Here is a 17,591-nt window from a genome sequence, read left to right as displayed (position 1 = left end):
CATAATGCAGTTTGTAATATACTGAATTGTAACGATTCCTCTAATTTCTTTGGTCTTAAAAAATAGTTATTCCAATTTGCAAAAAAGATTTGGCATATTTGCTATCATAATCGTATCGAATTATCAAGTATACTGACACGTGCATTGAAAATACGCAATCCGATTGATTTACCTTCCAATCTTTGATCATCAACACTAAAATTCCTGGTCGACTATGTACGTGCATGCAAAATCCTATGTTATAACGATTCGATTAATTTTAAGAAAAAGCATATTCGATATGCATCAATCGTGAGACTACATGCAAAACATATTACCTTTGGGAATTGTGAGGAATACGAAGATGTACCAAGCACCAAATTTAATTGGTCCAACGGATACACTATTCAACTTGTGCCAATGTTATGTATTTGTTATAATAATCGAATCCATTCTTCGATTATACTGGCATTTGTATCGTTGAATCCGCAATGCTATTGATTTAACTTACAGTCTATGGCTATCTTCCACATAATTATATTGGTCAACTATGTCCTTGGATGTAAAATCCTATATGTTATAGCAATACGATATATTTTAAGAAAAAGTAGATTCGATTAATACCGAACGTGAGACTATACACAAAATATGTTTCATTTGGGCATTGTGAGGAATACCAAGATGTACCCATTTGCCAAATTTCATTGGACCAACGTATAAACTAATCAAGTTTTGCAAATTTGCGTATTTGATAGAATAATCGAATCGATCTTGCGATTACACTGCCATCTGTACTGTAAAATCCGCAATGCTATTGGTTTAATTTTCAGTCTGTGTATCTACTATACAATACCTGGCCAACTATGCCCTTGGATGTAAAATCCTATATGTTATAGCGGTTCGATATATTTGAAGAAAAAGCATATTCGATATATATCGCACGTTAGACAACATACAAAGCATATTTCTGTTGGGCAGTGTGAGGATTACCAAGATGTGCACATTCGCCAAATTTCATTGGTCCAACGGGTATACTTTTCAAGTTATACCAATTTGTGTATATGCTATAATAATCGAATCGATTTTTCGATCATACTGACATCTGTACGGTAAAGTCCGCAATCCCATTGGTTTAATTTTCAGTCTATGGGTATCTACTATTTAATCCCTAGTAAACTATGTCCTTGGATGTAAAATCCTACATGTATTAGCAATTCGATATACTTTAAGAAAAAGTAGATTCGATATATATCGAATGTTAGACTACGCACAAAACAAATTTTCATTGGGCGTCGTGAGGAATACCAATATGTACCCAATCACCAAATTTCATTGATCCAACGGTAAATCTATGGAAGTTATGCCCATTTACGTATTTGCTATAATAATCGAATCGATTTTTCGATCATACTGACATCTGTACTGTAAAATCCGCAAGGCTATTGGTTTTAAATCCAGTCTATGGGTATCTACTATTTAATCCCTAGTAAACTATGTCCTTGAATGTAAAATCCTACATGTTATAGCAATTCGATAATTTTAAGAAAAAGTAGATTCGATATATATCGAATGTGAGACTACGTACAAAACAAATTTTCATTGGAAATCGTGAGGAATACCAATATGTACCCAATCACCAAATTTCATTGATCCAACGGTAAATCTATGGAAGTTATGCCCATTTACGTATTTGCTATAATAATCGAATCGATTTTTCGATCATACTGACATCTGTACTGTAAAATCCGCAAGGCTATTGGTTTAAAATCCAGTCAATGGGTATCTTTTATTTAATCCCTAGTAAACTATGTCCTTGGATGTAAAATCCTACATGTTATAGCAATTCGATACATTTTAAGAAAAAGTAGATTCGATATATATCGAATGTGAGACTACGCACAAAACAAATTTTCATTGGGCGTCGTGAGGAATACCAATATGTACCCAATCACCAAATTTCATTGATCCAACGGTAAATCTATGGAAGTTATGCCCATTTACGTATTTGCTATAATAATCGAATCGATTTTTCGATCATACTGACATCTGTACTGTAAAATCCGCAATGCTATTGGTTTTAAATCCAGTCTATGGGTATCTACTATTTAATCCCTAGTAAACTATGTCCTTGAATGTTAAATCCTACATGTTATAGCAATTCGATATATTTTAAGAAAAAGTAGATTCGATATATATCGAACGTGAGACTGAATACAAAAATACTACCATAGAGTATCGTGAGGAATACCAAGATGTACCTGTTTACCAAGTTTCATTGGTCCAACGTACACACTTATCAAGTTATGCCAATTTGCGTATTTGCTATACTAATCGAATCGTACTTTAGACACTGCTGACATCTGTACTGTAAAATCCGCAATCCTATTGATATCCCTTCTATGGTCACTCCCTTATCCCTGCCTTCTCTAATATCCCCGCTTTCAAAATTTAGCCTATGTTCTTATATTGGGGACGTAATTGGACGGGATGCGTGTATTTCTCACGGGGGCCTAATACAAAAAGATATAAATTCAAATCGATGTATCTTCAGTAGGAAACATAATTCATCTAAATAATTTATGTGTGCGCATAATTCATTCTTTTCCTTACATATTGTTAAAATTTTTATTTCCGTAACTATGTAAATAAGCCCAAAAAATGGCTGTATCGAATACAACCTTGTATCGATTATAACTTCGAGTCTAATCAATCGATTTCGCCTGATTTAACTTTTGTCGGATGAATGACATTTTCAGTCGTATTTTGTATGACATTCATGTTCAAAACTTGATTAATAAAAAAGTTATTAGCGATTAAAGCGTATCCAAGGAGATTCGTATCGATATAACTCGCACATGAATCGATCGAGCGGAATGGTCATCATTGCAAAAGTTGACCATTTTAATAATATTATTACTCTGAAAATTTCATTCCTCTAGCTTAAACGGTTGCTAAGATATTCAAGATTGCATGCTCCACAAAAAAATGGCGACAATGATTTTTCGCTTGCAGGACATTTTTCGGAATTTAATTATGAATAACCCAAGAGGGTTACGGCGAAAGTAAGCTCAAACGTGAGGGTTCGGAGAACCCTCTAACGGTTTTTCTTAAAGATTCCAAATTTTCATATGGCACATGTCTCAACGCCGAAAACCAAGATTGAAAATTCGACCACCTCTACAATGGAAAGTCGAAATCGTTTATTCCTCGGAATTGTTTCGACATATGAAAATTTCGAGATAGCCAAAAAATCAACCAAAAAATCTAGTATCTTGCGTTTCAAGGAATTTGTCCTGTGATGATTGCAAGTTGGTCAAAAGAATTCTTTACGTAGTGCCATAAGAAAAGCATGGGGCACTTTCAAAAAATCATAAAAAATACTAAATATCATTTTATCGAAATGACAACCACACTGAAAAATCAACCAAAAAATCTAGTTTTCGTCCAGGGAATCTCATGTTCCTGACGCATTTATAAATACCGAAAAAAACCTAAAAAATTTTAGTCCCATAAGGCTCCCATGTTAATTCAAGTCGATATATCTCGAAAAGTTATCGACTTTTTTAAGATTTCAGATTTTTCCTCCCGATGAATTTTTTTTTACTTTTACGTCCAATATTCCATGTAGCCACACCTATCACAGTTTGGGCTACTAATTTGTATCAATCACACAATCAGTGAATTAGTTTGCAGCTATTATAGGGACGTTAACGAGTCGATTGGGCGCTTGAATTCATCAAGCGGGTAATTAGGGGGAGTGGAAACATAGTTGTGTCACATATTTTCGAGTCATGTGCCCATAAGTGGTTTAATATTCAAAAATTTCCCCGCCGTTTTTTGAAAGGGTAAGGAACTATATTTTTCACTGTTAGAAATATTTGTTATTTTCAATGTGATTATATTTGACGGATAATTGATTCTTTGATCCATTAAGTTAACCATTGACATATAATCGGAATAAGGTTTTAAAAATTTCAAGAGAGTGTCGATTATGTGGTTATTTTTCAACTGTTAAAGTTCATAAGCATTGTGATAAGCCACTCTTGAAAATACAACGCAGAATCTTTAGATAAATATATAAAGATATTCCACTTGCAAAACGAATATCCATAATGCAGTTTGTAAAATACTGAATTGTAACGATTCCTCTAATTTCTTTGGTCTTAAAAAATAGTTATTCTCAAGATATTCCATTTTGCAAAAAAGATTTGGCATATTTGATATCATAATCGTATCGAATTATCAAGTATACTGACACGTGCATTGAAAATACGCAATCCGATTGATTTACCTTCCAATCTTTGATCATCAACACTAAAATTCCTGGTCGACTATGTACGTGCATGCAAAATCCTATGTTATAACGATTCGATATATTTTAAGAAAAAGCATATTCGATATGCATCAATCGTGAGACTACATGCAAAACATATTACCTTTGGGAATTGTGAGGAATACCAAGATGTACCAAGCACCAAATTTAATTGGTCCAACGGATACACTATTCAACTTGTGCCAATGTTATGTATTTGTTATAATAATCGAATCCATTCTTCGATTATACTGACATTTGTATCGTTGAATCCGCAATGCTATTGATTTAACTTACAGTCTATGGCTATCTTCCACATAATTATATTGGTCAACTATGTCCTTGGATGTAAAATCCTATATGTTATAGCAATACGATATATTTTAAGAAAAAGTAGATTCGATTAATACCGAACGTGAGACTATACACAAAATATGTTTCATTTGGGCATTGTGAGGAATACCAAGATGTACCCATTTGCCAAATTTCATTGGACCAACGTATAAACTAATCAAGTTTTGCAAATTTGCGTATTTGATAGAATAATCGAATCGATCTTGCGATTACACTGCCATCTGTACTGTAAAATCCGCATGGCTATTGGTTTAATTTTCAGTCTGTGTGTCTACTATACAATACCTGGCGAACTATGCCCTTGGATGTAAAATCCTATATGTTATAGCGGTTCGATATATTTGAAGAAAAAGCATATTCGATATATATCGAATGTGAGACTACTTACAAAATATGTTTTCATTGGGCATCGTGAGGAATACCAATATGTACCCAATCACCAAATTTCATTGATCCCACGGTAAATCTATTGAAGTTATGCCCATTTACGTATTTGCTATAATAATCGAATCGATTTTTCGATCATACTTACATCTGTACGGTAAAGTCCGCAATCCTATAGGTTTAAAATCCAGTCTATGGGTATCTTCTATTTAATCCTTAGTTAACTATGTCCTTGGATGTAAAATCCTACATGTTATAGCAATTCGATATATTTTAAGAAAAAGTAGATTCGATATATATCGAATGTGAGACTACTTACAAAATAAATTTTCATTGGGCATCGTGAGGAATACCAATATGTACCCAATCACCAAATGTCATTGATCCAACGGTAAATCTATTGAAGTTATGCCCATTTACGTATTTGCTATAATAATCGAATCGATTTTTCGATCATACTGACATCTGTACTGTAAAATCCGCAAGGCTATTGGTTTAAAATCCAGTCAATGGGTATCTACTATTTAATCCCTAGTAAACTATGTCCTTGGATGTAAAATCCTACATGTTATAGCAATTCGATACATTTTAAGAAAAAGTAGATTCGATATATATCGAATGTGAGACTACGTACACAACAAATTTTCATTGGGCATCGTGAGGAATACCAATATGTACCCATTCACCAAATTTCATTGATCCAACGGTAAATCTATTGAAGTTATGCCCATTTACGTATTTGCTATAATAATCGAATCGATTTTTCGATCATACTGACATCTGTACTGTAAAATCCGCAAGGCTATTGGTTTAAAATCCAGTCAATGGGTATCTATTATTTAATCCCTAGTAAACTATGTCCTTGGATGTAAAATCCTACATGTTATAGCAATTTGATACATTTTAAGAAAAAGTAGATTCGATATATATCGAATGTGAGACTACGTACAAAACAAATTTTCATTGGGCGTCGTGAGGAATACCAATATGTACCCAATCACCAAATTTCATTGATCCAACGGTAAATCTATGGAAGTTATGCCCATTTACGTATTTGCTATAATAATCGAATCGATTTTTCGATCATACTGACATCTGTACTGTAAAATCCGCAATGCTATTGGTTTTAAATCCAGTCTATGGGTATCTACTATTTAATCCCTAGTAAACTATGTCCTTGAATGTTAAATCCTACATGTTATAGCAATTCGATATATTTTAAGAAAAAGTAGATTCGATATATATCGAACCTGAGACTGAATACAAAACATACTACCATAGAGTATCGTGAGGAATACCAAGATGTACCTGTTTACCAAGTTTCATTGGTCCAACGTACACACTTATCAAGTTATGCCAATTTGCGTATTTGCTAAACTAATCGAATCGTACTTTAGACACTGCTGACATCTGTACTGTAAAATCCGCAATCCTATTGATATCCCTTCTATGGTCACTCCCTTATCCCTGCCTTCTCTAATATCCCCGCTTTCAAAATTTAGCCTATGTTCTTATATTGGTGTCGTAATTGGACGGGATGCGTGTATTTCTTACGGGGGCCTAATACAAAAAGATATAAATTCAAATCGATGTATCTTCAGTAGGAAACATAATTCATCTAAATAATTTATGTGTGCGCATAATTCATTTTTTTCCTTACATATTGTTAAAATTTTTATTTCCGTAACTATGTAAATAAGCCCAAAAAATGGCTCAATCGAATACAACCTTGTATCGATCATAACTTCGAGTCTAATCAATCGATTCGCCTGATTTAACTTTTGTCGGATGAATGACATTTTCAGTCGTATTTTGTATGACATTCATGTTCAAAACTTGATTAATAAAAAAGTTATTAGCGATTAAAGCGTATCCAAGGAGATTCGTATCGATATAACTCGCACATGAATCGATCGAGCGGAATGGTCATCATTGCAAAAGTTGACCATTTTAATAATATTATTACTCTGAAAATTTCATTCCTCTAGCTTAAACGGTTGCTAAGATATTCAAGATTGCATGCTCCACAAAAAAATGGCGACAATGATTTTTCGCTTGCAGGACATTTTTCGGAATTTAATTATGAATAACCCAAGAGGGTTACGGCGAAAGTAAGCTCAAACGTGAGGGTTCGGAGAACCCTCTAACGGTTTTTCTTAAAGATTCCAAATTTTCATATGGCACATGTCTCAACGCCGAAAACCAAGATTGAAAATTCGACCACCTCTACAATGGAAAGTCGAAATCGTTTATTCCTCGGAATTGTTTCGACATATGAAAATTTCGAGATAGCCAAAAAATCAACCAAAAAATCTAGTATCTTGCGTTTCAAGGAATTTGTCCTGTGATGATTGCAAGTTGGTCAAAAAAATTCTTTACGTAGTGCCATAAGAAAAGCATGGGGCACTTTCAAAAAATCATAAAAAATACTAAATATCATTTTATCGAAATGACAACCACACTGAAAAATCAACCAAAAAATCTAGTTTTCGTCCAGGGAATCTCATGTTCCTGACGCATTTATAAATACCGAAAAAAACCTAAAAAATTTTAGTCCCATAAGGCTCCCATGTTAATTCAAGTCGATATATCTCGAAAAGTTATCGACTTTTTTAAGATTTCAGATTTTTCCTCCCGATGAATTTTTTTTTACTTTTACGTCCAATATTCCATGTAGCCACACCTATCACAGTTTGGGCTACTAATTTGTATCAATCACACAATCAGTGAATTAGTTTGCAGCTATTATAGGGACGTTAACGTTAATATCATATCTCAAGTTGCTCAACTCCTTTTCCGCATTAGATTCCAAGCACAGGTTTTGAAGGCGTCAAGAGTACTTTAAAAATACTTCTGGCACTGCGTACGCTTATTTTATTTTCTTCGGGCATTTTGGAAAATAAGCACAAGGAAATCGTTGTTATTTTGGAAAGTTTAACTCTACTACCTATCAATGCCACTGCTCTAAGTAAATTATTTCACTTCCTTTTTTATTACCGTTTTATACCTAACCTAATTCCTTGCCTGGGCAACTTTAGCAAGCTCCAGTGGCTTTAAAGCATCCAGAGACCATGAGTAAAACAATTGGAATTCTTCATTGGAATGGAAATCAAGGAGACGACTAATTAATAAAAGTTTATCGTAGAATTTATTATTGATTTATCAGCAGAGCGTGTTAGCTACGTTTTTTGCGCCGAAAACGCAGACTTTGGTGTCTCATCACCCCATTTTCAGGTTCGAATGTAGATCTTACGATTTCAGCCCTTTTATATACCTGTCCTGAGGTTTGCATTCACCAAATTCATTCGAGTGCAAATATTTTGGATTGCTGGGTTCCCAATTCCTGGTTTAATTTTTCAGTATACTCTCCTCCTTGTCCAAGGAATAGAGCGGAGTAAATTTTCCCTTATCTGGTTTTTGCGGTTCGCTTAGCTTCCTACCGTCTGTAATAATATACCGATTTTTTCCGCGTGTCCTAACTGGAATATTCATGCAAATACGTGCCATTTCATCGCACCAGCAGTTAAAAAAATGTAATTTATTTTCTTCTTCTTCTTCCTTCCAGGATTAGGCTACTAAGCCTGTTCCGGCTCCACATCACCATCTTTTCCTTGGTCTTCCTATACTTCTCTTGCCAAATGGTTGATATTCTATTGCTTGCTTTGGAATTCTTTCATTTGGCATTCGAAGTAAATGTTCCTTCCATCTATGTTTGTAGTCTTTTAGTTTGTCAGTGACTGCTTGGACACCCAGTTTATCTCTTATTTGAGTGCTTCTTATTTTACCCAATATTGTGCAGCCTTTTACTGATCTTAAAAATTTCGTTTCAGACGATTCTTTCTGCCTTAATTCCTTCTTTTTTGGTACCCAACATTCTGATCCGCAGAGTACAGTAGGGACTGCCATCACTTTGTAAAATTTTATTTGTGTTTCTTTTCTTGTTTTGTTCTTTAGAGTTCTTCTAATGGTGCCACATATTCTCTGGAAAGTGTTAACCTTATTTATAATATCTTTTTCCTCGTCATATGTTATGTCGCATCTTAAGTACTGGAAGTGTGACACTTGCTCCAGGACTTGATCCTCAATAACAATTTTTGTTCGTATCGGGTTGCTTCCTAAAATGCCTTGGTCTCTACGACTATGTAATTTATCTATAATGCTTTTTTATTGAAGTGCCAAAAAGCGATTTTTTTTCTTTTTTCGGATGCTTTTTTTTTCTAAGTACTGGAAAACAAGGTCAAAACGATTTCTAATTGATACATTGAAAAAGTTTTCATCCCGGGCCCTACTTTTTTTTACTGAAAATACGATTTGCTTGGTTGCCTGCCTATAAATGTCAAATATAGTAATGGAAATTATGGCGTGTAGATTTATACTCTCAAGGCCACCATCCAGAAAAAGGTTTCTGCATCATCAACGTCGGCTTTAATCGATACCTTTAAAAAAAACATGCACATTAATTCGCACAGGATAAAAATTATTTATCTATATAGAAAGTAATGTAGAATTATTCTTGGTTCTTCCATGCAGCATCCCTTTTTTATTTATTTTTATTTAATGCCCCGAAAACAGCGCATTAAAGGCCTTCATTTAACAAAGATCTACATAGTACCATTATAAACACCCATACCATATAGGACGATTATAAACACCCATGTTGGGGCAACTTCCCCCTGCGGAACAAGAACCCGCGACCTTCAGTTAGGCATGCAAGCTTTCCTTCTTATTCCGGCCGGCTTTTATTCTTATTGAAATTCCTTCGAGCCGTTACCTTTCGTGTACTTATGTTACCTAGAGCTCGTGCTTTGATAATCGAGGGTGAATTCACTTTCCACCATGAGTCTCTCATAACTCCAGTTGTGTGGTTCAGGTTCACTCCATATTCTTTCTCTAAATGATTTTTTGCCCAAGTATTCTGTATTTTAATTATTATTTTGGATTACTCCCCTCTACATACAAGTTGTGCACAGCTATACCTCGAAATAATTTTCTATTGTGCACCTTCATTTTATAATATAGTTATATTTTTACAAGTACTCCCTCGAAGTAAGCCTAGTTCTGTTTTTTTACGGGAGTTTTATTCGATGATAAAAACTAAAAATGGTAATTTCCTCGCAATAATTAAAAACTCAACTGCCGACCATTTGAAACTTCAACGTATAATGTCATTTTTTCCCTAGAAAATGACATAATATTTTGAAACCATGACTGGTAGTTGGGTTTTGAATTAAAGTGTGAAAATAGCCATTTGTATTTTTTATCATGAGTGCATCGAACAGCCACCAAGTAAAGGCTGAAACGATTTTATAATTTCATTCCACTCGGACGTTGCCGAGATGGATTCTTCAGATATCGGCGGAGGGGAGTTAGTCAATCTTAATATTCCCATGAGTATTAAAAAGGCTACAAATTTGATAGTACAAAAGTAGCGCAGCTCATGGAAACTAATTATAGAGAAATTTTTTCAATGCGACATGGGGATGAGGTTCTGGAAAAAATATATGAGCGCAAACGTTTCGATTTTACGAGGCTTATTGGCAATGAAAGTCCAAATTTACATTCCGTGAAGCAGAAACATCAAAAACACATAATTGATCCAAAGAGATTGTCAGCGGTATTGAAATCAAATGTTTTCGCGAATGGCATCATATTTTTTTATTATTTTGAGTGAGTAATTAATCAGAGCCATTTATTTGTCATTTCTATGAACTTCGATAACTTTAATCAAAAAATTCATGAAGAACTTTGAGAAATGCAATTGATATTCAAATGCGATAAATGGGGAAGTACTCCATATGTGTACCAAAATGCTGTTTTGTTCATATGAACGAGTGCGATCAAAATAGTATTCTTGCTATTGTATTGCATCATAAAAAGCAGAATAAGGGCAATTTCAATTGAATATCTATTACTACTTGAATGTTCACAAGCATTCCGCGAAAATATAGAAAAGCGGCTTTGTAGATATACAGAGCAAAAAAATTACTCGTGGTTCTCACTTTAATTTCTCGGTGAATCATACAGGAGTAATTCTAAAAAATTGGAAGTCAAAACAAAAAATTACTCGAAATCCTTCGTCATGTATCAAAATACGTAGGTACTCGTTTTCATTATTTTGCATTTAGGTGACTATACGTATATTTTATAAGATGGACAACTATTTCATTTGACTCCGACCATCCGAGGTGGCCATCTGTTGGCATAAGTTGCTTTTATTGGTGTGAATAATTGTTAGATGGAGATAGGATACCAAATATCAATTATTTTTTTAATCAATAAAGACTGTATTATTATAATTTTATTTAACAATGAAGAATTTATGGCGCTAATTATTTTTGTATCAATTAAGTCTATGTTAATAAATTTATTAAAGGTAATTTCTGTCTATCCTTCATATTCCAAAAAAATTGATCGAGTTTTTTTCGTTCACGGATTTAAAGATTTAAATGAGAGTCATCAGTTAAAGTATTTTTAATAACAATTCTGCAAATGAATTTTGTCTTTATTAACCTAAATACTTACTTAATAGTTACGTGAATTTCTGAGAAAGAAAGAACTCAATAATAATGACGTACTTTAAACATGTACGTAAGATTTGGCGTAGATATCTATTACCAGCACACATGGCTCATTGCATGAACTCGCGTTAAGAATGGTTCTAAGCTCTTTCATTCACCGCAGGTACGGCTCAAGATAGAAGTAGGACATCGTTTGGCAAGATTACAAAGGCAGGAAAGACGTGCCAAATATTATATTTATATACTTATTCCTCCAATTCTGCTGGGGCGTGTTGCTGTGGATCTGTCGCTGAGTTAGAATTTTTGCTCCATGTTCGTGCTTCTTTTACTTCTAATTAAAATTACGTCAAATTTGATGATGACAGATTTATGCGCTCAGCTAATGCGATAAATAGCCTTAAAGTCTCAAATCATCATGCAATCCTATACTTTAAGATACTTCGTTCTTTCCTTTATAGGCCTACATATTTATGCTAGCGCTATAATCAAATATGGGATAAATTTCTGGAATCCAATCATATTTTGTCTGTAATCAAAAGCCCTTCCTAAGGTTCTGCCACGAAAAGAGTTAAAGAGTTATTTATAAAGATTTGAGAGACATCTCGGTTGCGAAATTTCCAATAAAAACTCGATCACCGCTTTTATTGCTTTACCCTCTGTCGCAGTTATTGCACCCTTGAATGACATAATCTTTAATCTTGCCCTTATGATCTATAATAGTTGTTATACTGGAGCGAAATTCAAAAGGTGGCATATGTTGTGTCAGTTACCTTCATGAGCGTCATAACGTTTATCAATTTATATTTTCTTTAGTAATTATTTGGATGGAGTGAGATGGCGTTTGAGTTTTGTCTCGCCATTCGAGGCCCCGGGTTCCAATCCCGAGGGCGGAAGTATTTTTTGTGGGTATCTGTTCAGCACATCTGGTTGGATTGGAATATCAGCCTCGATCCCCTCGTTGTCTTAATAGGATGCATGTTTCCCTCTCGACCGGTCTGTTATGTTGACGAATTACTCGCGTATAACTTACGCTATCGTCTTGCAATTTTCAGGGTAAGCGGAATATAATCCGTTCAACTTTTGGTTGTATCTTAAATTTGAATTACGCCAAAGAAAATTATCACAAGGGAAAATTATCCAATTTGAGATTCAAGTAAAATTTGATATCGGTCTTCATTATCGGTAGGTACTCTGGGGAACACTCACAAAATGCTTGTCAGACTTCGGTAGGATAACTCACCATTCTCAACTATACATACATACACATCCTATCGAGAGGAGGCTTCTAGAAGTATTCCAAGTATGACTAGTGTAACAATAAACGCATAATTCCCATCTGGAAGGCTTACAGAAGAACAATGACCTGATTAAGGGTTCTAGCTTACCGTGCGACGTGTGGGTAATTACTATTTCGTCCACTTAAGGCTGGAAGGCGATTCCTGTTCCCATAATAACAGAATTAAATCACCTCTTCCAGATTTTGTTTCCCTATTTTAATGTTTGTCTCGACTCTTCTGCGCACTAATATCTTAGTTTTCTTTGTGCTTATTTTCAGCATACACGTTCAAAAAAGGTACATGTACAGCTTTTTGTGTGAATGTGTTTTTTTTTGCAAGATTTTGAATTTTCTTTGCTAGTTTCATGGTTTCTCAAGTGTGTTTTATGAGCAGGAGCAGGTTGCTTGTTCTTGCTGGTCGTTTGAGGCGTCCCCAACATTGGCTGCGACTCACATGAGGCATTCACTAGCCATGAGTGCCGCGACTACTCCAGGGAATTACTACGTGTAGCCATCTCGGACGGCTAAGCTCATTTCGCAATCATACTCTAATTGGATACTTGTACTCCGGACGAATTGAACTCGCATTCATTTATGCGAGAAACAAGCAAAACGATGGTGTCCTTCCACGACCTTGGGTTTTAGCCTGCTTTCGTCATGGGTTTACTGTTCTGTTGGCAATTTAATTATCACTCGAAGCTAATTTACTGCATAGCGCTTGTATTATCGAGTATTACCTTTGTACGAGTTCTGCAATGGATGTGAGTTATTCCCGTCAAAATTCTTGGATACAAAGAATCTCTTTCGTGGGCGTAAATCTCGTCCGTGGTTTAGTAGATAAATATGCGCAAGACGTACACGTAAAAATTATCACATTGTATCGATAGCGAAAGAAGTTGTAGCTATTGTACTGTCAGTGCGATGCATGTAAATTATCAATCGCAGGTTGAAGAGCAAAAGATGAAGGTACTACCAGGAAAGTTTGCAATTAAAATGAGGTACTACCAGGAAAGTTTGATTTAGCCTAAGAGTTACTTTAATATATGACAATTGGAATGAGGGTGAAATAAGCCACGGGAATGCTGAATTCACGCATCCAGCGCTGTTCAAAATAGTTTTTTTTCTTGGTCCATCTCGTACAAGAATTGATTGGTTTTTAAGTGAGAAGTTAAAAAAGAAATGTCCTTCGGTTATATCGAAATGAGAATTCCTGTGTAACGCGGAACTGTCGGGGTCTAACGTTAAGAGTACCCTTAGCCTCGAACACACGCCAATTGTCCTCTGCTTTAAAGAAAATTTCACCGGCAAGGTAAATTAAATGCTGCGATCGAATTCTTAGAGCTATATTGGAATAATGAGAAGAATCGGAATCTCGATGTGAATGGGAAAGACATCTGACAATCGGGGACGATCCTCATCGAACTGAGCGGAGAATTTTCCTCCCTCTCCATCTTCCATACACCACCCCCTTATCTCTCCCCTCCAATCTCCCCCTCCACCACCCTCCCTCCACTCTTCATACGCCACCGCTCTTGATTCACGTTAGCCGCCCTTATATTGGAAATTTACACTGTCGAATTGGCTCGTAAATCATGCATCGCCTCCTTCTCTTCATCTTCGATGATCGCGGTTGACACTTAGAAATTGAAATAGACTTTTCCTCAACGAGTTTTTTTTTAACTGGGTCGTAATTGGATACAGTGTGTGTCGTAACTTGTTCGGTTGAGAATGATGGAGACGGGGTTATGCAGTTGCCACTGCTTATACAGCTTATCGTCCCGGTTTGCGGACAGACGTACGGAGCCCGTTCCCGTGATATACGACTCGAAGGAATAAAATGAGCGAAGGTTCTGAATGGAACGTGAATGTGATAAACATCGAGTTATTTCCTTTAGAGGACACATCTTTCCCACTTTATCGGTCGTATTTTGTTTTTTTTTTCGCGAAGAATCACTCGTTCGAAACTTAGGCTATAATCTTAAAATTTTGAAGGTACATGCAGGGTGTTTCAAGAAGAATCTGCAATATTTCAGGGGTGTTAGGGGTCAAAATTTATGCATTTTTTGTCCATAAACATGGGATCGAAACTCCTACTGAACTATGGTAGCGTAAACACTTAGTTGGATGCACTGTGCAGTTACCATGAAAACTATTTTTCTTGAGTTTTCAGCCTTTTTGACCTTTTTTAATACTTGGATTTTTAAGGACTTAATTAAATAAGGGTGGAACAAAATGTGCTAATATAATTGTGTGAAACAATCATTTTCAAAATGGGCGAGATTGCACAAGCATATAGTTGATACTCGCTCAAAGCTTTCGTTTAATTAAGCTCAATGAAGTATTTCAGATTACTCCTGTAACACCCTGTATAGCTTTGTTAATATTTTTCTGTATCTCAAATTTTAATACCTCCGAAGTGAAATTTTCAAGCAGGCTATAAATGTGATAGAGTAAAATGTTTAAAAAGACGTATTTTAATGACCCTGACTATTTCTAAGACATTTAATTAATTTTTAATGAGTTTAACACCCCTAAAAAAAGACACCTTCTTTGAAGAATATATGGCACTCTAATTAAATGATTTCAAGACGTTTTAGTTTCTTTTTGATGCTTTTCATTGATTATCTAAGCTCAATTATTATTTATTTCTAAGCTCATTCATTCATTCCTTCTCTTTCTCATAGATTTGTGATATTTTTGTGTGGAATTATGTCTTATTAACCATCCAATGCCAATGTTCTAGAACTGAGTATATGCATTTCATCTGGTTTAAGTTTCGAAGCATTAGTGTCACATCGTTTGCTTCCTTCATTAGCTACTAGTAAGCCGTGGATGAGATAGTGAGAATGGATACAATGAGATAGTGGAGAAAGCGTCTTTCGTACGTTATGGAAAGATTTATTTTTCCAATCGATCTTGTTTTTATTAGTCATGTTCATCATACAGGTGATTTTCTGAGGGAAATCTTTCCTTCGGATGGCCAAATCTTACAGTAATGTTTCTCTAAACGAGAGTGAAATGATATTTTTGCTGTATCTATGTGGCAGAGTATCCTCTATATTATTTCTACTATATAGATACCTTTTTCTCAACTTATACGCAACCAAACTCGACAAATGAGGTACCAAATTGCACAGAATTTATCAGAGAACATGCCACGGCATATCTTACTTCCTAAATATTGCTATTGTTTCCTAAAATTAGTTTTAAAAAAATGAAAAATAAAATAATCGATTCCGGCAAGATTTTCCTCATCCTAAGAATACAGTTAACGCCGTCGGATCCCACCATGCCTTTTAATTTGACTCGCAGACAATTTCCCATCAAGGTTTCCTATGCGATGACTATTAACAAGGCTCAGGGTCAGACTTTGCAAAGAGCTGGCTTATTCCTGCCTCACCCTGTGTTCTCTCATGGCCAACAACTTTATGTAGCATTCTCTAGGGTAAGATCTTCTCAAAATATTTTTGTAAATATTAAGGAAAACGCTAAACAAGTATTAACAGATGATAGTGTAATTACTTCCAATTTTGTGTTTAAAGAGGTCCTCTAACCTCAATTTGTACATGAACATTCCAATTAAATTTGTACATAATACCCTGCTTTTTTTCCTCGAAAAGAATTTTGAGTAGCGATTGCTCTTACTGAAATTCTCATTCATATGGAAATGATCCCTTTCAATTGATATTCCGTTTGCATTTATAAATCGCGGAAATATTTTGCGAGTCAAATTTGCAATATTTCTAGTTCTCAGGTAGCAATAAACTCTCTAAAATATTCCTTAAATCTTATTTACGTGGCTGTCATTATGATGGAACAAATTGAACAAGATATAAAACTTCGATGGATCCAAAATATTGTTCTGCTCAAGGGGTAGAGATGAGCGTTTGTTTTTCCACCCTCACGGCGAAATTTCGCACTAATTAATCGTGACGCACCATTGGGAATACCCCGTTCTGCAAGGCGCCGTCTCTGAATGGTGTGTTACTTGAAAATCTGCTGCCTTACGACTATTTTGGGGGAAATTTAATCTCTAAGGCAGAAGAAATCTCTATCTTAAGGAGTTATATTTAGGCGGAGCACACGATAGTATCTCCGTAAAGAGAATGCTCTTTTTGAGAGTGAGCAAAATGAGTGGCAATTGTTCTTCATCATTCCCTGCGCCTGTTAATTAAAATCCCAGAAAAAGAGCGAGACCCTGAGGAATACAATTAATACTTCTGAGCTGCTGTGGGTAGAGCGATTTTTTCTTCACATTTTCAGGTACATACTTTGAATCGGCTCTTTTATGAAAATAATTTTTCTATTAAGAGGTGTTTGCAGCTAAATTTATGTATCATTGAAAGTAAAATAATTCAATTAAATATAATTTAGATAAAAGTTTAGTGATTATTACACTAATGATTCTACTGATAGTTTTTATGGAGCAAAAGCATGCTATAAAACGTAAATAACTGTGGTGAATAAACCTTTGGAAGTGAAAACTGTAAGCGAAGGGTAGTAAATAGTGCAGGATAATTCTGTATATTCATATAATATCTCATGCACGTGGCAACATTATTTATTTTACATAAGTTACATAGAAAAATTTTGGTCTTTTACGAAAAAAATTGGCCTTCGCATGCAGTTAAAATTCTCATAATCGATGCATAAAATTGGTGGAACAGAAAGTAAGAGCAGAATAAGTTGTTTGAGGATATGAATATTGATTCTCGGAGTTAAATTTTCCACAAGCTACTGTATATGTTTACTCCGTGTCCGTACTTTG

This window comes from Ischnura elegans, chromosome 9, assembly GCF_921293095.1.
Source record: "Ischnura elegans chromosome 9, ioIscEleg1.1, whole genome shotgun sequence".
Classification (NCBI taxonomy): Eukaryota; Metazoa; Arthropoda; class Insecta; order Odonata; family Coenagrionidae; genus Ischnura; species Ischnura elegans.
The sequence above is the reverse complement of the archived record's forward strand: the minus strand, read 5'-3'. Positions refer to the sequence as shown.